General features: G+C 44.0%; 1 long non-coding RNA gene across 4 annotated transcripts in view; it reads right to left on the bottom strand.

Annotated features, from left to right (window-relative positions):
* LOC114015186 (uncharacterized) overlaps nucleotides 1–27,660 on the bottom strand; it is a 47,633-nt gene that overhangs the window by 19,158 nt on the left and 815 nt on the right. For 3 of the 4 annotated variants that reach the window (XR_008732755.1, XR_008732757.1, XR_008732756.1), the window contains exons 2-4: nucleotides 22,244–22,277; nucleotides 21,841–21,945; nucleotides 19,908–20,176 (exon numbers count right to left, since the gene is read on the bottom strand). This is a non-coding gene — a long non-coding RNA (uncharacterized LOC114015186). The remainder of the gene's footprint in view (nucleotides 1–19,907; nucleotides 20,177–21,840; nucleotides 21,946–22,243; nucleotides 22,278–27,660) is intronic. The other variant, XR_008732758.1, reaches the window with a different exon arrangement.

Genomic DNA, 27,660 nt, shown 5'->3' with positions numbered 1-27,660 from the left:
AGAGAGCTGGAGAGGGGCTTTTTACAAGGGCATGTGGTGATGGGACAAGGGGGAATGGCTTTAGGCTGAAAGAGGGTAGATTTAGATTAGACATAAGGAAAAAAATACTTCACTGTGAAGGTGGCGAGGCACCGGCACAGGCTGCCCAGAGAAGCTGTGGATGCCCCATCCCTGGAAGTGTCCAAGGCCAGGCTGGATGGGGCTCTGAGCAGCCTGGTCTGGTGGAAGGTGTCCCTGCCCATGGCAGGGGGTTGGAACTAGGTGATCTTCAACTTCCCTTCCAACCCAAACCATTCTATGATTCTATATATGATATAATAAAAAGCATACATTTGAAAAATAAACTATGTTTTGGTGGTCTGGCTGAGCACCTGGGCATGCCCCCCAGATGCATGCTCTCTGTGCCAGCTCTAGCAGGGCTATAAGTAACCCTGCTGCACTGGAGGAAAACCTGCTTCTTCCAGGTGAACAGCACTTGAGCCAGGGGCAACTTAAAAAAAAATATATAGGGCACACAGTGTGAATGGCCTCTGAGCAAACAGGGCAGGCACAGGCTCCAGCAACCCTTGCTTCTTCATATTTGGCTGCTTCCCAACGAGGGGAGCAGAGGGCTGCTCACTGGCTCAGCACCTCACTCTGGCCACCCAGATGTGCAGGGGAAGCCAGAGGGATGCAGAGAGGTGCAGAGGGATGCAGGCATAGGTGGGAGGAGGCAGGTGCTTACAGGAAGCAGAGACAGCATGGGCACCCCCAAGGGAAAAGGGACACCCCACCGGCACGGGGCGAAGTGACACGTGGAGCTGCCGTTGGCCAAAGCTTGCTCCTAGTGCAGGGTGGGAGCTTACACCCTGCAGAGAGGGCAGGGAGGACCTATTGTGCAGGGGAGGTGTTGACACTCAGTGTGAGAATGAAACCTTGATTTACTAATCTGTGCCCCACCAATGAAGAGAGCCAGGCTGGCACTTGCCTGCAGGATGTACAGGGAAGAAAACATAAAGCCTGAAGAAACGGGATTAATCAATTTAATGAAGAATAGTAAAGTGTAGTAGCCTCCTGCAGGAAGGAGGCCTGGAAGGAGGAACAGCCCCCCGTGCTCAGCTGCACTGTCTCTGGACCACCACTCCTAGAGGGGAGAGCAGCCTGCCGCCGCCCCGTGTGTAAGCAAGCCATTAGCTGCATTACCTCATCCCACAGGAGTGACTCAGATCAGCAGTATCACCTCTGCATGCCAAGCACATCAGGTCAATACATTATTTCAAAGTATTGAGGAAGCAGGTCTAGTATGTAAGAATCCCTCAAGGGAAGAGAAACAGACAGAAACTGTAGGGAAAGGCACTATACTGTACATTCCTGTACATCATCAACCCATGTAGTAACACGCAGAGGTGATCAACGTCTATCAGCTGTGATGCTGTCCCTTCTCTCCAGGAAGAGTGTGGCATATTCATGCTTCAGGTGTGCATCTATCTTCCTCATCCCTGCTGTGTGCTGTTATCAGTGAAGACAGGGTCAAAGAAGTTCATCTGTGTTTGGAACAGAAAGGGAGAGACTCCCAAAGACTTGCAGAGCTGGCTGCGTGATGTCGAGCTAGTCCCTGGAAAATCGCAGCTAAAGAAACAGCCTGTACTGCACCATAAATATTCATCATCAAGTTTACAGATCAGCAATCACACAGCAAGACCTTTGGGCTCTGATTGCAGAGTTATGGGGTTTTAAGCTTGCTGGAGGCTGAGAAAGAGGAGTAAGTCTGATCACAGAAACTGTTCTGGTCTGGATGCAAGCTGGAATGGTATCTTCTTGTATGGGAAACTGCTCTGTAGCTATCACATAAAAATGTGGAGCTGTGCTTTGGGAGTGATGCAAGGAATACGCTTCAGCTTGCCTTATCTTCTATAGCTTCGGGTGAGAGAAAGCTGTGTCAGGAGAGACACAAAAGCCAAGCCTGATCCCACCCTGACTTTACATGTCAGCGCCCCACTGAGCTGTGATCCCTGTGGCACCGTTTCTAAGCTGGGTTTTCGTGAAGGGCAATTTGGTGCACTTTATACGAAAGCAGTATTCAGGTTTTAACATTTTCTACATATGGTAAGGCACTGGTCAAAACTGGCTCAGTGACAGTGTAATTTAACACACTTTTCCTTAAAAAGAAAAATAAAAAATACAGCTGTCTGATTCGATGACGGGCATCATCTCCAGTTTAGAGCTATCAGAACCCTAGGATGCAGGAGGCAGATTTTTGACCTCAGATTCTATCTGTTGAACCTTCATATAATTAAGTTGGGAGGCAGAAGCTATTTCTTGGTTCATCTTTACTCACAGCGGCTTTAAAAGACATTTTGCACTCCTTTCTAATCTAGGTTTTCAAAGATTTGCATAAAATAAAGCAAAACCACCAGATTTATTTTTCTTTATGGAATTAAAACCAGCAACACGTATTTAACAATCACATGAAGAGTACCCGTTTTATTTCAGTTTGCCTTTAAACAGAATAAAAAGGCATCAATTAATCAATGCAAGCACTACCAACAGCCAACAGCAGGCTCTCCTCCCTGCTTTGTCTGCAGGGCAGGTCACTGCAGATGGCACCGTGTGTGGTGTCCTGCCAGCCACAGGGGATTTGCTGAAGAACAGCCCTTCTGGCACCGAGATTGTTGACTATGGTATTTGACAATATGGCACCTTTTTTGCCAGTCAGATTGAGAAATGGAAGGGGGAATCATTCTGGGGTCCAAAGTGTAGCAGGTCATGACAAACAACCAGGAGAAATGGCCCCAGGGCTAAAAAACAGTCCTTATTGCCAGCCCGAGCTCAGCCTTCGTGCAGAGCCTGAGCAAGTTTTTGTGCACATGGTTACATCCCATCAGAGCTGACAAAACTAACCCGTCTCATGGGGGAAGGTTTACTAAATTCACTAAACCCGTTGCTTGATGGAGTGAGCCCAGGGCTTGGAACTAGGCACAGGTATACCCTGGAGAACTGCTCTGGCCTCTGGGCAAAAACCTTTCCCACTCCGACCCTCCCCAGTTTCTACCAGTGGCATCAGCGGGGCCAAGACTTTATTTTTTGTACCAAGCACAAATAAACAAGGATGTAAAACTGGGAACAGTAATGTTTACTGGACACTGTCCACTGCTTTGAGGTCTCAGGGACACGATTACACTGGCAACTTCTGGCTTTGCCCAGCCCCAGTGCAAAGGACTTTCCTCTTAAAATGCCAGCAATAAGGTTCTCTGTTTGGACATCTCATTAGCAGCAGACTCTCAACAGAAGTTTAAAAAGGCTGTGAGAAGGATTAACACTGCCTTGAACCTGACACTAACCACAGATAGGGGGAATTACACCAGTATAAAGGAAGGTGTGGATTTAATTAATCATGCTGGCAACCTAAATCCCCCATGTGAGCATTTGTCTTCCAATATGGACCGTGGCCATTTTCAAGACAGTTGATGTTTCTTAAAAGGCAGTTTAAACTAAGCTGAGAAAAAGTCACTCTTTATCCTGTAATAAGAGGATCCACATGGGAGCTTATACGGCATAACTGCAGCAATATATCTATAATTACAGTGGTCTGACTTCCCATGCAGATGAGCCCTGGCTCTGGTAGAGTTACTGATTTGTGCTGCTGCGTGTGAGAGGGGAACAAACTCATTGCGTCTGAATTATCCTCTCTGTATGGCCAAGAAAGAAGACAACAATTTTTGGTAAAGAAAGAAAAGAAATTTCCTCTCTCCCCTTTTCATTTCACAACTCCCAGTGAAATTATTTGATGCCAAGCCACGTAATCTGTAGGACTGTAATCCTCCCCAAATACCGTTTGATTTGTGGAGGGAAAGGAATACATAAACAGATTGCTTTTTATTTCTCATTTTTTTAGGCACTAATGCAGTCGCTTTAGATACTAAACCACAGGAGAAGAGAGAACATGTCCTCGCCTTTTCCCCCTGCAGCCAAAGGTTAGACAGCTGGCACTGTAGGCTGAGCCTGGTTTCATGACATCTTCTCTGACAGCTCATTTTCAATCCCTGATTCAGCTGTCCCTGATCACAGGTACATTGCATCAGACCTACAAGCTCAGTGGCAATTTATCAAACTACAAAGAGCATACTGTATTCCCACATACTGTACTCTATATGTAAATAGCATAACATGAAGTCATATGTAAACGTCTAAACACAGCCCAAACCACCATTAACTTCCATATAGACGTATCAAATACAGGCACACTGAAGTCAGTGTATCAAATGCAATTTACCCCAAACGAGGATCTAACCCCAAATGCTTGTGAAGTTCAGCACTGCCTTTGTTAGCACCAGGTGTCATTCCACATGCAGCAGACAGTCCATATGGCAACTTTTAATTATTTGCATAAAAATTTGACCAGAATATTAATATTAACAGCACCACTTCTGCAAAACAGTGCCATGCACAATCACTAAAGTCTATGAACTCTAGTCTTTCATCAGGCCACTGATATAAAAGTCTATTTATGAACTAGTTTCACTGCTCTTCTGATCAGGGTCATTGTCAAGTAAATGTAATGACTTGGGCTGAGAGACACTTTGTCTTGGCATAAGAATATCACCTTTTCCCTCAAGCAACATTTTCACCTAAGCTATCATATGTAAATAGTGCACGAAACAAGGAGTGCCTGTTAAAACACTTTCCTTGATGGAATATTTAATACATTTGTTAATTAACAACATACATACCCCATACCCCTTATCTTCTTAAAATAAATTTTTAAAAAAGTTCTTCTCTGCACAATGAATGAAAATGAGAAAAAGCAAATGGTGAAGGATATCAGAAAGTTTTATGAAAGGCAAACACCTCACTCTTAAGATATTTAAGAACAGGGCTTCCAATTCCTGTGTGAGATGGAAATGCCTGACTAAGGACTGCACCCTGGCAATGCAGGACACTGACTTTGGAGAAGACCTTTTCTCCCTGCCTGGACTTACACAGCACATGGGTCATGAAAAGCATCCATGGTGGGCAAGGGGCAACAGGCAAAACCTGGGCCAGCTGAGATGCCAATGAATCCTATTTCCACAGCCATTATACAGGTGCCCCACAACATGCATGAAGACCTGAGCCCTAGATGACCATGATGATGCCCTGCCCTGGAGCAGAAAACACTGTTATGGGGAGGCAAGATCCTAGGGCAAAAGCACAGGAGGACTGAAACTCAATGGCAAAACACTTTTGGAACCAGGAAGAAGAAGAGCCAGGACAATCGGCATGTTGTGTGGCTCACCTGGGCTGTGTTAATACATGAGGACACAGGTAAACACAGGCAGGACTGTGAAAGATGAGCATTGGCATTGTGACTTCCTGAGGGGTGAATCCCATTCCTGTCATGGCAGGGGGCACCCATGGAAACCTCCCGTAAGGAGAATCCTGAAAGGTTTCTTTCTCCTTCTTTGATCCTCTCAGGTGTCTCCTGGAGAGGATGTTCCTCCCTTTCTTGTTCGAGGGAGGTACACTCCTGAATGGAAAGGGCTGGCCGTACCTGCGATGGCGGTGGGAAGAAGCATCAGCCCTGCAGGCTCTCTCTGTTGCACAGGAGAGCACACACTGTGCACAGAGGTGCTTTGGGGTCAGGCCAAGGCACAGACCCCTTGGTGTACTTGCTTTGCATGCACAGCTGTGTCAGTGACACAAAGCAGGTCTGCAACTTGAGCTGGGCCACTGCCCTCCAAGGACTTCCTTCTGGGGCCTCCTCCAACCAGAGGATCCACAGCAGAGGCAGGGATGACTCTGACGTGTTTGTATGATTTTTGAACTTAAGATTAACAACAGTAAGCTATAAATAAGAATTTGGACCTGTCGTGGCTGCTGGGCCACACTGCCCTCCCACCTGGAGTCTCATCAGGGATGCTTAGTGAGCAGAGGGGCTTGTGTCTCTCCTCTCCTGGGGAGTTTGCCAAGGCTCACGCTAAAGCTGTGACCCACTACAGCTACTTCAGCTCTCCCAGAAAAAGGTTTGCTTTCTGCCAGTTGATTGCTATGGATCTGCACCTTCCCCTCAGGAAATCTTTTTTATTCATCCCCACCAAAAATTGAAGTGACATATGGCCAAGGTATAATCCCCCAGGCACCCACTTCTTCCAGCATATTCCCTTACCTACATGTATCCCTTCTGTTCCCAGCACAGGCAAGTCCCGTTTGCTCATCCTCAGGGGTAGCAGCAGCAGCCAGCATCACTTGCAGCCAGCTCCCTCCATCTCCAGCTTCCCACCAGCACACCCCGGCATCCCCCAGCTCCCTTCCTTGCTGTGGAGCTCCTATGGCAGTTCAGCTTGCTCCCCTCTCGCCAGCCTTCCCAAAGCAGCCTCACAGACAGGGAGCTCAGTGATCCCTCCTCATCCTTCTCAGCCTGGTTACCCATTTCTGTCCAGGAGAATGGGTTTTATCCAAGCCATTGTTTTCTCTTTCCTGCCTGGCTTCTTTAGCAACTCCAGCACTGCCTCCTTTAACTCTGCATTTCCAGTTAGCAACATAGAAATGAGCTGGGAAAGCAAGTTGTAAGGGATAATAATTAAAAAACAAACAAACAAACAAAACCAAACCCCTGAAACAACAACAACAACAAACAAAAAACAACTAAGAGCAAAACATTTTGGGTGCTTTTCCATCATTTGAAAAACGATGCAGAAATTGGTATGCATAAAAACGCAGGACTCTCCTGCCGAGATGCTGAAGCCCTGCAGGGAGAGCAGCGGAGCCTCCAGCGCTGAGTCACGCTGGCAGGCAGGGCACTGGGGAAGGCAGCCTCTCCTGAGGTTTGGGCTTTCATATGTTGTCCGAATAATCAGACATGTTGAATCCTACAAAGGGGTTAAGTTCAAACCTTAAATCAGTAAGCTCCGGTGGGAATGAGTCGCAGGGTGTTTCCCCATCTCTCTGTTCCTCCCTCACAGCAAACTGGCAGACTGTTCAGGTTTATCCCTGCAAACTGCCAAACCACTATTAAGCCTTAAACTCGTGCTGCTGGAAAGAGGAAACTATTTATAGAATAAAAAATTGAATGAGTTTGCTGGACCTAGTTCATATTTGTGACTTCAACAAGTTATGTAAGCGCAGGTTTCAAACCACCACCTTTGGAGAATCTCAGGCTTTTCCCATTTTTTCCTGTTGTTTTGCTCACCTCTGCTGATTAGAGCTGGGCATCATCCTGCAAGAGTATTTTAACTGGTATATTTTTTATGTTTTCTTTAGGTGAGGATTCTGAGCTCAGAGCCTCACTCCAAGCAGTGGGATCCAGCAGCCTCAAGAAGTCACGGTGTAGGATCCCCCTGTAGTCTACTCATAAGCCTGACAGTGTGGAGATGATCATGGAAGGGATGGAAGATGTCTCCTTCCTTCAAATCGTCTGGCATTTATCAAAAGTAAGTTCTGAATAAAATATTTGGTGTAAAAAGCACTGCAGCTTAACTTGACTTATTGGTAACAAAAGAGCTTTATTAAGAAATATTTCATGGCTTGCATAACAAATGCAGGATGAATATCATAGTTAAATACATAAATTGAAACTCAGGACTGAGCTGCCAGAAGCCCAGGAATCACGGATGCTCAGCACTTCTGAAATATTAGTTGTCCTCAAAATCAAGATGCAGACAGCTATGTGGATGAAATACTGACCTTTTGGGTAACACAAGTCTGAATATGGAGACCAACCTAAGGACACAATTTATAATCCAAGGAACAGAAAGAGCTGCTGTCCCATTGAAAAGTGCTCCTGCAAACTTCTGAGAACCCCTCACAAGATATCAGCCCCAGCTGCCACCAAAGCCAAGGTGCTTGCGCAGCATCTCCACGAAGCAGAGCTCTAGTTTGCAACTGGGGGGAAACGATCCATATTACAAACATGGCACCCACCGCACCCCTATCAGTTGTGGTGCTGCTTTCCATCAGTGAGATGGATTGCTTTTCTTATTTCAGGACACATCATAGCAATACCTGACCTTTGGATTGTACAAGGGGCCTGGTGGGATCTCCAAAAGCATTGCATTGCTTTTTAATATCTGTGTCCGGGAGCTCACATGCATTAACAAATGCTGCAGCTTTTTACAACACAGATCAGCAGCCTAGGGATGGTTTTGGCATCTCTGCCTACCTCAGGTCCATGTGGCAGTTAGAAAGCAGTTTCTCAGGTCACATGGAAGGTGTGTCTTATTTCCTCCAGTTAACAGAGGCAGGGAAGTGCCCCCTGGGGACCGTGTTCTAGTTGTAGTATTTCCTTTGTTGTAAACAACAAGTTGTGCCCTAGGACAGGACTTGCTAAAAGGATCTGGAGGGTGAAGTGTGCTTCACTTGTGGCTTGGCTTAGCTTGGCTTTCCCTCCTGGCATCAGAGTTCATTAGCCTGTGCACCTGAGTAAGTGGCCAAGCTCCCACAGCCTTTAATGATGCTTTTGAGGTATTTAACAAGGAATTAATTAAGACTCTAAACTGAATAACATCTGTTAACACAATCTCAATTTTTTTCATAAACTGCGGCAGTTGCAACATTTAGGAACTTTAGATCTGTTGGTAAAACCTGAACTTCTAACCTTGAAAAGGAACTGAGCAGTGTTTCGGGCCCCACGCTCAACCAGTGCTTCAGGTTTCCTAGTGATTTCAGCTAAAATGATGAATTATAAACCAGTCCTTGGCTTGCAATTTAAATATTTTAGCTATCTGTCACACAGCAATCTCAATCATTTAAATATTGTGTGGGCATACACCAAAAACAACAGGTGAGGAAGTGGACTTTAAAAAAAAGCAAGATGCTGCATTAAGTGCAAAAGGGGAGAAATTAAATGGAGTGTTAGAATATAACTTAGATGTTTAATGTTCAGATTTAACAAGCTCTCAAGCAGTGCTTGAAGCAGGGATTAAATCTAATTCATGAATCAAGCAAAACTCGAAAAACTCCATGACAGAAATGTCATACTTCTTTGCGCTGGAGGTTACTAACAGCACATAAGTGACTTCTAGGCAGCAGAAGATGATGAGAGCAGGGGCTGCATCTAACAGCCTTCTGTATCTGCAGCTACTCAGGGCGAGCAAAGCTTTCCTGTGTGCACAAATGAAACACTGTATTACAGAATAATGAATCATTTAGGTTGAAAAGACCATTAAGATCATTAAGTCTAACCGTTAACCCAGCACTGCCAAGGCCACCACTAAACCATGTCCCTAAGCACCGCATCTATGTGTCTTTTAAACACCTCCAGGGATGGTGATTCCACCACCCCCCTGGGCAGCCTCATCCAATGCTTGACCACCCATTTGGTGAAGAAATTTTTCCTCATATCCGATCTGAACCTCCCCTGCCACAACTTGAGGCCATTCCCTCTTGTCCTGTCACTTGTTACCTGGGAGAAGTGACCGACCCCCACCTGCCCACAGCCTCCTTTCAGGCAGCTGTAGAGAGCGATAAGGTCACCCCTGAGCCTCCTCCTCTCCAGGCTAAACACCCCAGCCCCTCAGCCGCTCCTCATCAGACTTGTGCTCCAGACCCTTCCCCAGCCCCGCTGCCTGTCTCTGGACACGCTCCAGCCCCTCCAAGTCCCCCTTGCAGTGAGGGGCCCAAAGCTGAACACAGGATTCCAGGTGCAGCCTCACCGGTGCCCAGTACAGGGGGACGGTCACTGCCCTGGTCCTGCTGGCCACACTGTGTCTGACACAAGCCAGGGTGCTGCTGGCCCTCCTGGCCACCCGGGCACACCGCTGGCTCACGTTCAGCCGGCCATCAACCAGCACCCCCAGGCCCTTTCCCACCAGGCACTTTCCAGCCGCTCTGCCCCAGCCTGTAGCGCTGCCTGGGGTTGTTGTGACCCATGTGCAGGACCCAGCACTTCTTGTTGAACCTCATACAGTTGGCCTTGGCCCATCGCTCCAGCCTGTCCAGACCCCCCTGCAGAGCCTTCCCGCCCTCAAGCAGATCAACACTCCACCCCAGCTTGGTGTCATCTGCAGTTACTGAGGGTGCACTCGATCTCCTCCTCCAGATTACTGATACAGACACGAAACAGGACTGGCCCCAACTGAGCCCTGGGGAACAGCGCTTGTGACCAGCCACCAACTAGATTTAACTCCATTCACCACATCTCTTTGGGCCCTGTCATCCAGCCAGTGTTTTACCGAGCAAACTGTACACTCATCCAAGCAGCCAGTTTCTCCAGGAGAATGCTGTGGGAAACATGCTCCAAACACTTCTTCGTTAGAAAGATCCTAATGTGTCCTCCCCAGCTTCTGTAACTCTGTAAAGGGCTGAGACGGAAGCATGGAAGGGACTAAATAAACACAGCACTAACCACATACCTACAGGGATACTCGGTCTCATGTGTCATCACATGACAAAGTGATACAGGAGCTTCCCCAAGATAGTATGGGCAGGGCATCACTGCCTGTTACAACATGAGTTCACCTCACATTACTGCCTTTAAATTGCTAATAGTCTCTTACCGGCTGAGTGACACAACTGGGTGCGGCAGGCGCACTTTCACCACCAGACTGGGAGTTTTGACATGGGCTCAGCCTCTGTCATGACGCAGAATGAGGACAGAAGGAAAATTGCCAGCGTACTTTGCGGCAAGGGCAGTGCAAATTAGCGTGCAAGTTTTGTTACTGCAATTATAATGCCTTTTAACAGGCAAGATGCACATCCTTGAAATGCTTTGACAGAGATTAAATTTCATCTATAAAGTCCAGATTACTTGATGTCCTTCATTTTTCTGTTCAGTTAGGTTAATACAAAAGGCTGCAAGGCTTCTGTTTTATTTTGCTCTCTTTGAGCAGGATAAAAGCAACATTCCCAGTTTTATTTTCCCTAATGGTGGGATGCAGTGTTGTGGCCATATTCGTCCTTCCAGCTCAGAAGCTGGCTTGGAGCAGGTTGCTGTGGTTTCTCAAGCTGTCCTTTGCTGGGCATTACAAAGGAAGTGTCTCATTTGGACAAATGCTTCAAAGGACAATTGCTTGGAGAAAGCAAACATCATTCAGAGCAGATCCATCTTGGCAGATCTATACCTGCATTACCATAGGAACTAAGCTACTCCCAAATATTTGGCAGTGAAAGCGTACAACCAAAATGGGAGTGAGCCTGCTACTGTACATAGGAGGCATACTGCTTGTAGTGTACCTTAAAATGTGTGTCACATCCTCCTTCAAGTGTGCTAGGAAGCTTCTGTCCACACTTGGGGGAACACAAATAGTAAAATGCACACGGGAAGGTAGATAATATGACGTCCTGAGTTCAGGGACCAATTCTACCCCTGGTCCTCCCTTTTTGACCTGGGACAGGGAATCTTTCCTCTCCCCATCACTGAAAGGGAATAGCTTTGAACAGAGGATATTTGTTCTTAACTCCCTCTCCTTTGCCAAAACAGATCCCTAATCCTTAAGTGGTAAGAGTCAGGTGCTCCCCAAGGCACACTCCCCCTCCTCCTGCAGGTGAACATTCACTAAGGTTCATCTCTGTGCCTCAGGCTCATGGCTTTGCAGAGAGCTTATGGTCTGGCTGGTTCTTGCTCCAGATCCAGCCCCAACTGAGAAAGAATGCAAAGAATGTGGGGAAACGGAGCAAAAGTGATCACCCACAGTAAAGGATGAGCCAGGAGAGGGCTTTTTGTCTTTCCATGCCTAACTCCAGCTGGATGGATGTCAGAGGGATAGGAGTTATGTATAGTGCATTTCACAAACTTGCTCTGAGTTTAATAGCGTTGAGATGAACACTGAATACACAATGAACAATAATAACCGCATCCAGCTGGGAATGGCAATTCCCTCTCCAGCACACTCAGAGAGCTGCTTAAGCCTAAGGACTGGTACAACAGTAGAACTACAGCTTAAAACACTAATACAGGAATGAAAAGGGGCGATACTGCCCATTCAGATGTGGCTCAAGCCATGGAGGCACAAGTTTTTCCACCTCCTCCTTTTTGGCCTTCTGAACCAAGAAAGAGATGAATACTACTGAAGGAAGGATGCCATCCTTGTCTTCACCGAGGATCCTTGTAGGAGAGCTTGTAGACTAGTGTGAACTAGGCTTGCTCCTACAACTAATGTTACTACTGCGAACTGGCAAAGATTTAAACCCAGTTTGGAGGCAGACTGAATAAGCTGTTGGAGGTTATCTAACGCTTTCAGAATAACAGTGAAGTCCATCCTTCTTCTGAAGATATCCCACATTCTTCTGCTGACATCCCAACTTACTTTGCCAGCTACCCATTTTTTCCTGCAGCCATTACTTGCCTTCTTGCACTCTGGTAAGCAGCCCAGTGCTGGTCTTTGTGTTCTATCTGGCGGCAAGCTGATTTGCCACCACAATCTCATAATGAAGCCTGGAGCTGATGACCTTTTGAGAAGACTGCCTCTTGGCCACATCACTAGCAAGTGTCTAGTGCAGGAAAAAAGCAGATGAGGGATACAATGCTAGTTAGGACCCTCACTGTGACAAAAATAGAGGAAATAGAGCTAGGCTAGGCAAAAATGGTACCAGGGCATCAAGAAAAGGTAACATGGCCTGCTACTGCATAGTGTTACTGAAGACCTGACTGCTCCAGTTCTTTCTGAATCCCAGCTGGAGCTTGGCTCTACCTTGTAGACTGGGGAAGGGACCATTCCAAAGGATATCATATGATACATTACATCGTACATGTTCAGAGACAATAAAAATACCTCTCTTCAAAACAAGTAAGATTGCAGACAACAAGAAATCTGCTCCATTGCCCCCAGAATGCCCTTTGACATAGCATAGAATCATTTAGGTTGGTAAGGACCTTTAAGATCATCAAGACCAACTGTTAACCCAGCACGGCCAAGCCTACCAGTAAACCATGTTGCTGAGAACCGCATCTACACATTTTAAATACCTCCAGAGATGGTGACTTAACCACCTCCCTGGGCAGCCTGGCCCCAATACTTGACAACCCTTTCTGTGAAGAAATTTTTCCTAATATCCAACCTAAACCTCCCCTGGCACAACCTGAAACCATTTCATCTTGTCCTGTTGCTTGTTACTTGGGAGAAGAGACCAGCACCCCCAGGCCCTTTCCCCCCAGGCCCTGCCCAGCCGCTCTGCCCCAGCCTGTAGCGCTGCCTGGGGTTGTTGTGACCCAAGGGCAGGACCCGGCACTGAGCCTTGTTGAATCGCATGCAACTGGCCTTGGCCCATCGGCCCCAGCTGTCCAGATCCCTCTGCAGAGCCTTCCTGCCCTCCAGCAGATCAACACTCCTGCTCAACATGGTGTCATTTGCAGACTTACTGAAGGTGCACTCAGTCCCCTCATCCAGATTATTGGTAAAGCTTATTGCCTCCTCCTCCACTGAGCTGATAGCTGAGCCCAGATGATAGAGCATTATTACATCAGCCAAAGAAATCCACAACTAAGGGAAAACTACATCAGCTGGAAGGAAAAGTTCTTTTATTCTAACAGTGCTTACTGAACAAGGGGACAAAAACTTCTAGAGACATGTCGCTGGCTTACAGTTTAATTGATGCCCTCAGCTTTGAGCCAGCATAAATTATTATTATGAGGGAAATCGCTGAGCTGAAGCTATGCAGACACTTGCCAAAGGAAAGCAATTCTGACAGTTGCTATAGGGAATTCTCTGCAGCTTTCCTGTAATTTTGCAGTGTACTTCATGCTGACCTGCTTGAATTAAATGAACTTATGCCAAAAGTAGTGCTCTCCCTTAGCTGTGCACCGACACAGCTCTCTGGTGGTGCTCATACTGGGAGGCAGTGTGCTTGTACCTAGTCTGGGGCCAGTATCCTGGAAGAATAGGATGTATCTTTCCTCCTCTGTCCTTATCCTTGTTAAAATCTGATTTTGCCTGCTAGCAATAAACTTGACAGTGTCATCCTTCAAAGTGAGGAGAGCATAAATTTGCCCACTTACTAATTTGCCTTTCATGTACTTTGCTACCCCATAATGAAAGCAGCCATTGACCGCCCTAACAGAGACTCATACACCCCCTGAAGCCTCTCTCCAGTTAATAGCCTTCTACCCTCCTGCTCCTTCCCTGGATATCTAAAAATCCATGCCATGTTTAATGAATTTCAGCTTGAGTTACCAGAGAAGCTCTGCCTTTATACAACAGGCCCAGGGGACCAGCAAAAATTTGGGAAGATGAAATTCTTGCAACTTTGGATTTGTTTAGGTCTGGAAAGAGTCTGTGAGAATGAAGACCGAAACCTGAGGAAAAGGCAAAAGGACATCTGCACTGGGTTAATGCTTGTAAGTTGGAAAGTAAATTCTTGTTCTTCTCCTTTGTGATTCCCCAGAGCATCAGTATAATAAAGAGAAGAGAGACAGAAGAGGGCAGGAAAAGGGCCAATACGCTACAGCACAACAGTTCTTGGGGATCATGGAGGGGCAGAAAACCCTCCTGAAGCCCATGGGTTTTAATACTCCTAACTGCTTTTCAGATGCTTAATAATGATTTTTGCTCAATATTTAGCTCTATGTACTCCTTGCTATTTATTAAAAAAATCACTGAAAATATATTTCCATTCCATAGAAAGTGCAATGAATTCTGCACAAAACGTAAAAGGTACACATGAATCATGACAACAGTATTCCATACACAAGAAGACATGCAATAAGCTTGACTAATCCTTTATACAAAGACATATCTGTTTTTCACAAGTGGCTGTTCGAGTCACACCAGGAGCACAATGCATTTCTGACTCCATGCCCCCAAGAACACACAGCATTTCTGTGAGGCTCCTTATCTGGCTATTCACGGCATTCGGCTCATGTATCCACCACCACTTCCCACATCTGCACTAGACCCTCTTTTTTTTCCTTACAAAGTTACTGCAAAATGCACTCAGCAGTAAGACACTAATATTTCTGTCCTGTCTCGACCTCAGCATTGGTGTTTTCCATCCAGCCATGCTTCTTCCAAATCATATTTCATTGTCCTCATAAAACTACTCAGGCCACAGCACAAGGGACTGTTTTGCTATCTGAGTGCAGGACAAAAGACTGAAATGAAGCAGCATCCTCCAAATAACCAGAATAAATCTACAGAAGACACCAGGATTAGGCCGATTTGTTCCCACGAGGATCTGTGCTGCGTCCTCTGTTTATCTACAAAATGTACCCTGCACAACCAATTAAGGCTTCTTCAAGCTTGGGACCTTGGAACTGATCTTATTTAATACTTTCATTAACAACCTTGGCACAAGAAAATGAAAACATGCTAATGAAACTAGAGCATATCACAAGATTCAAAGGCTGTGTCAGTGCAGAGAAAGATCAGAGTATTATACAGGTGGAGTAAAAGTAAACCAGACAGGATAAACTGAAGATCATGGAGTATAAAGTCATGTATTTAGGCATTAAAACCAGAATTTCTGCTACAAATTTAGAACCAGGATTTCTGCTATAAATTTAGGAGCTTATAATTTAGCATCAAAATAGGAGCACCTGATACTTCTTGCTAAACACAATCTGACAACCCCTTGCTAATGTGAAGCTGAAACCAAAGTGTGATGCCAAGAGGTTTAAGAAGAGTCTTTTTCACCAGTAATAAAGGGAACGTGCTAGCACTGAAAGTCCTACTGGGACCTTGCTGGCATACTCTAAGACACGGGGGGTGGGGAGTGGGGTGTTGTGTTGAACAAAGACAAATTCAGGCTGAAGAGGTACTGGGGCTCTTTTGGTCAAGGGAAGGAAGGAGATGCAAAGGGACTAGCACATAGGACATTTAGGCTACACTTGTGCAGGCAGCATGAACGAATTGTAAGGTAGGATTGCAGCATTTGAGGCAGACGCAGCCAACCAGGCACGCTCCTGCCTTGAAACATGCACAGAATTTACTCTCACGCTTCAGTGAACAAGCACAGAGCCTTTCACCATCACTCGTACCGCCTTCCCAAAGGTACCCCCAGCATACTTCTGCTGTTCATAATTAAAGACAGACCTAAGAGGGGAGACAGGCCTGCAGGAACAACTCCCTCAGAAGCTGCCTTAGTGAAATATTGAAAAGCAAGTGGATCTTCCTTGCCAAATTGGACTAGACATAGCCATCTCCTTCCAATAATGAAACACTTCTTTTTGTTCAGATTTCTCAGCTGGGACTCCTATCCTTGTATTTTGATACCTGATCCCATTTTTCCCCATCTGTTCACACATTCTCTCCCCCCACACCCCCATTCCCTCTGCAAGCTGCCTACGTGCATCTGAGGGATGAGATGAACTACTGAAGGGAATGTCTCGCATCAGGCTCTTGTACTTAAAAATGGGCATTGAGTGGCTTTTTTGTAATGAAGCAGCATCAATATTTCAGCAGCATGAGAAGAGTGGAATGCCCATAGCTGAATAGGAGCCAGGCAATCATTCCAGAATGCAAAAGATGCCAAGACTTTTCATCCTGTGTTGAAGCTTTCGGAATATAACACAGCAAAGAGAACAGAGTTCCCAGGGATTGTGGACTTCCATACTACCCCATCCTTGTTGAATGAGCCACAGTGATGATGAGCTATGTGCAGAAATACCCTTTTCCTGTAAGGACTAGAAAGACAGATGGAAGAAAGAGGAAAAAAAAAAGTACAGAGAGCTTTACATTGATCCCAGTGAAATCCAGTCTGCTGTGTACAATCCCCAGTGCGCCAGTCAGGCTTATGCATATTGTAGAGAGCAGAACATGCACGCACCAATTACCTTAGCCCACACTTCAGCTCCCACCCAAGCGGTCACCTGCTCTGCTCCTGAAACTCCTATAGGTTTCTTGGAACCACCCTGAGATTCTGATGCCACCACAGCTGGTCACAGAACAAATTTTTATCCAAACTGGTTCAAACTTCAACCAATGTGAAAGTCTACAGTGGCAAGAAGATTTTTTTTTAGCTGCCTTCTCAGCTGCATCAAGTTGTGCCGTTGTCACTGATGTAATCAAAAAAGTGGGAATACAGTTTTACTTTTTACTCAGGCTAAGGATTAACGGCACAGTGCCTAAAGATGCAGGCTACTGCTCAATGTCCTGACTGATGATCTGGAAAACAGAGTGAGCAGAGAAAGTTTACAAGTGACACACTGTTATTTACCAGTCAAACGGAAGCCTGAGATGAGGTTGTAAAAAAATTGCATACAGACAAATGCTGATTGAATGGACAACACGAAAGAAAGGAAACTCCATGTTACCGAGTACAGTCTTGGAAGAAATCATTTAAGTATTGATGTGGTCAGCAAAATAAGAACATTTGCACAATTTTCAGCAACACTCTAAAAAGCTGACAGAAGGAAGCACTGGACAGAGGAGTCCTGAAAGCATTAAACCACTGCCTAAATCAATATAGTCTCACCTTGCAAGCAGTGTTCAGCACCAAGTCTCCCATCACAAAGATATCTAAGAAAAAGAAAGTGTCCACAGCAGTATAATAGAAGAATTTCAGAAGCAAGGATGGACTAAATGAGATTGAACAAATCCTACAATAGGCTTACAAGAAAAATCTTCAAGCAATTAATTAAATACAAAAGACACACACTCACAACAGGCAGCACTTTTCTCTGATTTACACCAGATGAAAATCCAGCCTTATCCTTTTAATGTGAATCAAAGGGAGTTTGTGCTCTGTGAAAGCAAAGCACTAAATGATTCTTGATGACAATCACCCTACTTATCAGGCCCTGCAACTACTGTTTGTTCAAACCAATTAAACAGCTGTGTGCCAAGAATAACAATAAACCCAGTTGCACCAGCAATACAGAATATTCCTCTCCACCTGAAGAAATGTATGACTTTGAATGGAAGTGTCTAAGTATGATATAAAAGGGGAAAATATGGAGAATTCAGCTCCCTAAAAAATAACACTTTGCACAGTATGAAATTTAGCCCTACGTACAGACCTGATGACTGCTTATGTGCCTTCTGAGTGAACCTGAACATAATTAGTGTATTGTCTTTATATTGGTCCATCAGGAGTAAATTTCAGCCATTGTGAATATTCATCAAATTGCTCTCATATTTGTAGACTTTGGCTTATGTTCAACCTATTTAATTTTATTTAGTTGCTTAAGGATCTGGAAAGAGACCCCTCCAGAGGCTATGTGATAGGAAGGATTGTACCCTGGAAATGCTTTCCGCAGGCTACAAAGAGATGCTAGGACTACCACACACAAAAATTCAGCAACTTGGAGTGATGCCTACCACAGAGAAATCCATGTCTGTCTTGCCGTGGAGTGTACTAAGAAAGTATTGGGAAACAGACCTGACATTTCCAGGATACACCTTTCTATAAGGGTGACCTTATTACAGCCTTTCAATATATAAAGGGGCTTATAAGAAAGATGGAGAAGGTCTTTTTACCAGGGCCTGTAGTGACAGGACAAGAGCAATGGTTTTAAACTGAAGGAGTGTAGATTTACCTTGGACATAAGGAATCAGTTTTTGAAGATGAAGGCGTTGAGGCACCGGCACAGGTTGCCCAGAGAAGCTGTGGATGCCCCATCCCTGGAAGTGTCCAAGGCCAGGCTGGATGGGGCTCTGAGCAGCCTGGTCTAGCGGAAGGTGTCCCTGCCCATGGCAGGGAGGGGTGTGACTAGATGATCTTTACAGGTCCCTTCCAACCCAAACCATTCTGTGATTATGATTCTATAAGAATAAATACATATTCACTAAATAGCCAATGAAGTACTTCTAATTATTCAATTGAATTGTTTCATAAGTCTCCAAAAGGGGTTCCTGATTCCCCTGTAAACTTGTCATAAAGCTGGAGAACTAATTATTTCTCAAATGATTGCTCATTGTACAAAATCTTTGTTATTTCACATCACTACTACACAGACTATGTTTGTCCCCACCATACCTAAATCTTATCTGGGCAGTTACCTAACCAAGCCTATCAGTTACAATACTCTCCTATGGAAACAATCTTTTTCATTTATGATTTTTCCACCCTCAGCAATGACTACCTGCCAATTCTAAAGAATCTTGAATCCAATCACCTTTATCAAAGGACCATTTTCTTACAAACATACTTGGAATCAAGACAAGCTATTTGAAATGGTAGAACTATCTTATAGTTCAAAAACCTCAACACAACAGGGTGCTGGTCTAAAAAGAAAGTTGGCCCATTATGATACCATCTCTGAAGCACAACACTTTCTGTGATGTCCCACTAACACCATTTAAAGCAGAAAGGCCTTTCAGGCTTGAGAGGTACATCTGATGGCCACTTTCTATCTAAAGGAATTTTTTAAAAAGAGAGAGACTATGTGGAGGAGTGCGGCAGAAATTGACTTGCATGAAGCAAGACCTGATGCATTTGGCACACTGGACAAAATATATCATATTTGGGGAAACAATGTGCGCAAGCCACAGATTTTAATGATTCTTAAGAAGGAGGCATTGACTGTCACCTTGAGAAGGATGAATTTTTTTAGTTTGTTTATAGAAAGTTTGCTTCTGATAAGTTCTAGGAAAATGTCTTTCCAGGTTCTCTCCTCATGCAGCATTTTTCATGAATCTGATACAGTTTCCAGTATATGTTATAGTACAACAGCTACAATAATAGCCACAACAAATTTTTTAAACTATGCATACTAACAAGGAAAACCTACTTACAATCAATGTCAAAAGCTTTCTCCATATTTCATATTATATAGCCAGACATTTCTTTGATATTATGCACATTGATTCCATAGTACGGGAAAGATTGAGATTTTATGTATTTATTTTCAGGGGAAATTTTGGACTGAAGCCAGGAAACAACAGCTGGTCCTGGTCCAGAGTTATCTGCTGAAACATGAGGAGGGACTGCTGGAAAATTAATGATCAATAAACCTTCTGCTTTGAAAAGTTTCTTGTGTTGGAGACAAGGAAGAGACAGGAGAGATCACTCTCCATTTAAAATAACCCACCGAGATAAAAAAATGGCAAAATGGGGATTTGAAAAGAGATCTCACATACCAGATGAGTGCTTTCATTACTATTGTAGAAATATGGTTTCTTTTTTCATTAGAAAAGTTCTGCAACCTTCCTCTGCAGGGTAAGAAGCCTGAATTCCTGAAGAGTTTGACAGGGGAGGACATTCACTTCCTACCCGGCTCTGATGACAGCGGCATGGGAACAATAAAGCAAACTGGCCAACCAGTACTCCTCCGACGTCGCACCCAGGAAAGTAAGACACCGTCTCTCCAGGAAAACATTTGAATACAATGGCTAAGAAAGGTGGTAATCTGTGATGCCAGAAAAAGAGATTTATGAAATATTTGATACATTTAACATAACATTTTATACCAAAGCTTTCCCATTAATTACCTTATGGTTTTAATGATCCATGCATAGCTTTTAAGCACAGGGAACAATTTATAGAAACGTTGTATTTAAACTTACATAAATTAGATCACTTAATAGAATTGCCTGTTCTTAAGAAGGGGAGCAATGCTAACTACATAGCACTAACATCTAACCTTTCAAAAACACTTTACTGAAAGTTACACAAACATGAATAATTTGAGAAGAACAGGAACCGTTTAGCTGCTGTGGGAGGGATCCCACAAAGAAGCAGAATGAAATAAATACTAGGATTTAATTACAGCTTTTCTGTGTGTTCTATTTGAAAGTCTCCAGTGTTCAAATACATGGAAATTAGATCTGAAAACTCCTCCCAGCATCACTGGTTAACATTGTGAACATCTAGCACCTCCAGACAAAACTCCTCATGTATTCATCCATGGATCAGGACCACATGCGAAGCTCTCTATTCAGAAGTATCTCCCACTGCAGAGATGTCACTACCTCCCACCACAGCAAACAGTGTTTTATCTTGTTCTTTTGGGGACTATATGTTGTAAGTGTAGCTCTTGACCTCATCAGAAAGCTCTACCATCTCATTAGCAGCAGAACATGTACAGAGAGGAGGGATGCCTCTCTCATTTCAGTTTCTCCAGAAGGCAAAACTTGCCGTTGGTAAGCTCATCCCACTAATGTAGGAGGCAACCCATTGCCTAGATACCTCTTTCACTGGTCTGAAGCTTTTTTCCCTTGCTTGTAACTACATGGATGCTCATGCTGTGTATCTGAGGCTTCCTACAACATTAATGGAAGTAATTGATACAATTTGCATTAGCACAGGCCACCGTTAAGCAGCTTCCTTATAATGATGGCAGATAAGTACAGCAGTGATAAAATATTTCAGTAAAGCAAAGATGCAGTATGTTAACTGCCAAAATTAATCCGGTTACTAAAGATCCATGTATAGTGTCCTGTTCTTGTCCCGTAAAAGAGCATTTCAGTCTAAAGTATGTATATATGTGTATATATATGCACATGCCATTCCCTTCTTCCACTGAAGGATTATTTCATTCTATCTATAAATCACTATTAATGGTGTGCCAGGTACATAATTATAACTAGCTAGAGATTTAACACGCACTTTTCATATTCCTCAGATTTCTGATCTTTGTACAAGGAAGACAGTACAGAGTCCTAATTAAACTCATAACCAAGAACCTTGTCATTATAAATTGCAAGGAAAAATTCAATCCTTCTGCCACACTGAGCTGATGGAAGAGCAAGAACTCTTCAAAACTGAGGTTTAAAAAATATCTTACCTTTTAAACAGACTTCTGAGGCTTACTACAAGGTTTATTTTAGCCTATAAAGTTCCCATGAGAAAGGATAGCTATATCACATCTTCCCACAGCTATCTCTGGTTAACTGCTTGACTACCTTCTTTCCACCTCTGTCTTTTCTGTCCTCTCCCTTTCATTCCTTATTATTCCTTATTATTATTATTACTCTTCCTTATTATTGGTCCCTTATCAGGCACTGTATTTCAGAATAAAAATGGCTCGCTTTCTAGAACAGAGTTTCCATGTGAGAAATTACCCCAGCTTACCTCCAGGGTACAGGTATAATTGTTCATGATTCCTTTAACAATCAGTTTCCCTGTACAGACGAACACTTGACCTTCAAATATCCATCAGCCTTAATATTATATGGCCTAGAACAAAAAAGTATGTTTAGATTATATACATTAGGTGCTTTCAGATCAAATGCTTGTCTATTTTTCCAACTGTTAATTGATCTAGTACAAGATACTGCCTCTCTGCACCAGTTTTGCCTGTTGACATCCCTGGCCCATCACAGCTACACCAGTTTAGATAACCAACCTAACAAAAGTGGCCTGCAGTGACCTGCCTGCAGAACCTGATGCTTTCTTACAACCTCCCCACGCTCCTACCTATACCTCCAACACCCCCTTTTCAGCCCCCATTGTGCAATCTGTTTGACTGACGTACCTTCTCCTGTTTGGATAACTTGCTCGTATGGCAGCTGCAGAGGAAGGAGAAGACAGAGATAAAAAAAAAGCAGAAAGTGCAGAGATCAAAGGCATAACAGACAGAGCTCTCCCTGAATTTACTAAACAACTGATGAAGCCTTTCCAAGCACCAGTGGACCTTTATGCTTGTTCCCTAGTGCCCCCTTCCCCTCCAATACGTCTTGCTCCCTTAAAGACATGCTAAATGTGTGCAGGGTTTATGCTCTCTGCCCTCTGCATTTCATTTTTGCCTTGTGCATCCATTCCCACTACCTGCTTTCTCATTTGTCATGACCACTGGCAAAACAGCAGAAAAGCCAAAAATCTATACATATCTATTGCAATATAGATATTTTCTGAAACCAGCAATCTCATAGCACCACAATAAACTGTTCATGGATGACTGATTTTAATGGTCCACTACCATAAATTGGGTAATTTTTCTTAGATAAAAGCAAGTCATACAATTAGAAAAGGGAACCAGTTACTTGTAATAAAAGAATAATCAAATCACCATTAAAAGAAAATTAGCTGCATTTATCTTAATTCTAGGGGCCCTACTGTTGCCTCCTGATAGGGGGATAAAATTTACTTGACAATCTCGGTGACTTTCACCACTTCTGTTTATTCATGCAAAAGGGGCTCTTTATTATGTTTTGCCGGAGCAAGTTGCATTTAACTAAACAAAAGCTGTTAAAAGACTGTTTGGTGCATTTCTGTAAAAAAAAGACACATCTCAACTTTCAGGGACACCATTGAGCTCCAGCTGGCTCCTCTGTCCTCCCACTTGCAAGTCACACTTGCTGGGACAGAGCCAGGGAAAACAAGAGAGAGGCTCAAGGGAGATCTGCAAACTAGTCCTGTTCGGTTTGGGGCCTGGGGCTATTCCTGGAGAGGAATCCCCTGTTCCACTCCTCCACAGGTGTCTCGTGGCAGCTGCAGCACAGTGAAGCCCAGGGCTTTGGAGCTGCTTCAGAAGAGGTTCACTGGACCTACTTGGGACCAGAACGGACAAACTTGTATTTTTTATGCCAACAGCATGAAGAAGGGAATGGTTCTGTTTAGCCAGTATCCTCCCTCCCTCGCCGGCCATCAAGACGAAAGGAAAGGTGTCTGAGGTGGGGAGGCAGCTCACCCAGGTAACATAGGTCTGACTCTGCTCCCCAGGGCCTCTTCCACTTTTCAGCACCACATTCCATGGAAGGAAAGGATGCAGAGAAACCCTGTTACATTTGATAAGGTGCGATATATCACACTCCCAGAAAGAGGATTGGAACTTAACATCAACTACCATAACAGTAAGAGGGAAGAAAAAGTGTCAGACAAAAGCTGAGACGTTACTACCAACATGATCAGCAGCTACTCCAGCATATCAGACTACAGCAGCATTTACCCTGCAGCAGATATCAATATTCATCAATATCATCCTTTACCAGCAAAGCCCAAACTACCCTCAGCATGGAGATGCCCTTATCCTGCAGCAAGTTAAACCAGACGAATGGCACTCAGCAGCAAAACTGAGGTTCGGTGCCACCCTTCCACACTGACAGTCACCTTCCTAACCCAAGCGTTCCTTGATGCCTCTTGTCCCAGCAGAAGAAAACGGCTCACATACAAGAGCACTCACGATTAGCTACACACTCAACAACTCCTTCAGAGGCTTGTCCTCCCTGAAGCCATTAGCTTATCCCAGCAATGAACAAGCCATGCAAGTATTTTCAAAAAATTAGGAAGTCCTGTGGCCCTCCTCACAGCACAGTGCAGATACAATACAGAATCAGGCTAGATAATGCTTAAAGACCTTGATCCCACTAGCTCACATTTATTTGCTACTTCCTGGACTCTGATGCTGCTTTAGCCTCTTAAATGGGTGACTTTTTATTTTTAATATAAGCAGAAAAACACTCATGCCAGCCTCTAGCACCTTTACAAAATGAACATAAAAAACAAAATATCTTCTCCTTTTCCTTTCATTCCTAAGTCCCCAAACTAAATGAGACATAAATAAGTACTTTACCTCGAAAAGCTGTGACCATCGTTTTAGTTCTTCTGCAAAGGCTTAAACATGGATGTCTATATGAACATGCTTAGAATGTTTTTCACATTTGAGCTAGAACAGTTTAGCTGTTTCTCACAGGGAAAATCAGAGCCAGTTCCAGTTTTGCCCAAGTTAACAAACTTTATTACCATTTTACTGAAGAATTCCAACACTTACAACCACTGGAGTGGCACCTTTAAACTCATGAAGAAGTTGGACTGTTGGAAGTAAAGTGTTCTGCTGGTTCCAAGGAAGCCTACTCAAATATGGAAAATCTAATGTGAAAACTCAATTTTAGTATGCTCAGCTGACATCTTAAAATTTGCTAGCAGAATTTCCTTAAGACTCCAGCTCTCACATAAGACTGCTAAATGTCCAGTCCTCCTAAGCAAGTCCTCTTCTCCACCCACAAGCTTTACTAGAAGTTGGAACAAGAAAAGAAGGGCAGAGGGTACAACTACCAAAAGAATGACAGCAAGGAGAACAAGATCGGGAGTGTATGGGCAGGAACTGAGCAGAAGGCAGGAGTCAGAAGGGGAGGAGATGGAATAGCAGTGTAAATTAGGGGGCAGATAATAACGCAAAGAAGAGGACAAGAAGCAGCACAGGAGCAGAAGAGAAAAGTCCTTCACCACCAGAACACTGGGCCTTTATAAACAAGAAATACATTCTCTCACCATTAAGCAAACAGGCATGAGACTAGTTGTAAAGAATCTCCATCCCACTCAAGGCAGGACACAAAATGAGTAAGTTTTTCTACTGCTACCCACGACAGGACTATTTCGGATAGTATAGGAGTATGCTGTGGATCCAAAGAACTCAGTCATGCTGTTGTTCAGGGGCAGCCTGTGTAAAACCCATGACAGAAGTCTGTTTTTCGGCATTCTTTGTGTGTTTACTTTAATTCACTGTTCTATATGTTTGCTTTGTGAGATGCTACCTTCACCTGCCATGTTGCCATTGTACAGGGTGTAGGGAGGGAAGTTGCTGTCTATACCATCTCTACCTGATTTGCTACAGAGATGAAAAGCATGTGATGGAAGGGGTTGATTCTGCTGGGGGAAAAAAAATATTTAAAAAATCTTATATGTATGGCAAATAACGGAGCCTTTAGAAAATTGGGTTCTAACTCTCTTGTAAAGTTCGCATGTAAGTCTAAGGAATTTGCTTACATGTAGTCCTCATTTTTCTCCCACACTCCAATTGAGTAATTTGTGGTGTGAGCTGCTAAGATGCTGAATGTGAGTAGGTGCATCTGAAATCAGTGGGAAGCGGACTTTCAGTACATGCCTAGTAGCATAAAGCATGTACCACCCTGGAAATGAAGGTTCAGTATTTACCACTCTGGAAATTAAAGTCTTGTATTTGTCCACATAGGTATCCAGAAGTGTTGAAATTCTTCATTTCCTGGACATAAGACCAGATAATGCCAACCATTTCATAAATGGTGTGACAAGGGCAAAGTCATTAATGGTTAGTAGGATGACAGCATTCCTGAAATACTCTAAAGGAAATTAACTTCTTTTTTTTTTAATTCCATGAAGGGTAATGCTACGCAGTAAACTGTACATTAAATATACATGTAATGAGCAATAAAAGAAACATTAAATAGAAACATAAAACTGGAAAACTTCTGGAGTTTAGCCTCCTGCTATCTCAGGCAACTACATCACATGAGCACTTTTATAAATTGAGCAGGCTCCAATTTCAAAGTGAGTGGGCTTCCTGCCCTCAACACATGGGAGTTGGTCCACAGCCTCATTGCTCTGAAAGTCTGAAATCTTCTAATTCACAGTCTAGATTAATTAATGTCCATTTTACACAAATGTGTCTTCCATTTAAATAACAATTCTACATCCACATCGTTTACTTTCCTTTTGAGACAACACCAAATCTTCTTTTAACCTTCACTTTGCTAAACTAAACACAACAAATTCTTCAAGTCTCCTCTCATAAAAGCTCCCTGAAAAGCATCATTCCTACTTAGCAATAGGGTTCCTCTGGGGAAACGAGCTTACGGTTATGTGATTAAAAGCACTATCACAGTGCAGTCTTAAGGCACATAAGTCCACAGGACCCAAACCTGAAAAGCGAGAAGCACACAGTAGGTCTGAAGCCACCACAAAGGCCACACAGCTGCTCTGCACACATGTATCTGACTGTATCATGCATGCAGTTAAGCCTGGATCCATCACACAGCTCTGTGCACACAGACTTGCTAAGCTCAGCACTTCCCAACTTTTAAGATGGCTCTGCACCTCCTAATGCAACCTCTCAGCAGGTGGGACAGAGACATGAACTAAATGGTATGAGGCTAATTCTAATACCTTCCCCACTTTTTAAGGGAATCAGTGAAGGAGGTAGCCTTGATTAGGTCAGGTGTCCTTCATCAAATAAACCCCACTCATCCGTGCCTTATACGTGGAATGGTTAGTTTTATCTCTGATGGAGACATGATGTTAATCAGAAAAGATTTTGTTGCACAATTGGTCCATTTTGGTCTTCATGTGTAAATGAAGATAATCATTAGGGACTTCGGTGAAAATGAGAGTGTCCTGCTGACAAGGAAGGATAAAAAGGCAACCTAAAACCGTAGCAAGTTGCCAAGACAGTCATTTCTGGGGTAAAGTAATACATTTCCGTAATGTTTTCTGAAAGAGTTTAATTAACTTTGAAAAGGGTGTTATCAATAGGTCCTCTTTTATAACGGAATAAACACTTCCCAAACTCAAATGACAAAGAGAGTGGCTTGTCCACAGCATAGATCCAATTTCCACGTACGTAATCCCAGTCCTAGTCCAAACGCAGACCAGGAGCTTTATGAATTGAGACAGTAACATCCTGGGGTTGATTCAGAGAATTCATCATCCCACTTGGATGCCGAAGTTGCTCAGCATGACTATATTTGGTGATGCTGGAACCAGAGGTAAGAAATCACATCACCCCACACCGAGACTTGGTACGGCGCAAAGACATTGGTGAACCCGAACCAGCCCGAGCCCTGACAGACCAGATGCATTCGATCCATGCCTGGATTTTGGATGGTGAATGCCGGGACAAACAGAACAAACCCACTGCGTCCCTACCGCATCCTCTGAGATCAGGCCTGAGGGCAGATAAAATCCCACACCTGCCAGTCAGCATTTTGGCCATATGTTGGGCAAAAGGCGCCTCATGTTTATCCATTCATAGATGGGTAACATTTTATTATTCGTATTTCATGACCATAGACCTAAAATTCCAGTCTGTGCCCATCACATCTCCGACTTCTTGAAAACTGAGGTGTAATCAAGGGGGAAGGGGAGTGGGGGGGGCGTAGTAAATTTGTTGATGGCTGCTTATGTGAAATGCTCGCCTCC

The sequence above is a fragment of the Falco cherrug genome, chromosome 6 (genome assembly GCF_023634085.1).
Source record: "Falco cherrug isolate bFalChe1 chromosome 6, bFalChe1.pri, whole genome shotgun sequence".
In the NCBI taxonomy this organism is placed as follows: domain Eukaryota; kingdom Metazoa; phylum Chordata; class Aves; order Falconiformes; family Falconidae; genus Falco; species Falco cherrug.
The sequence above is the reverse complement of the archived record's forward strand: the minus strand, read 5'-3'. Positions and strand labels throughout refer to the sequence as shown.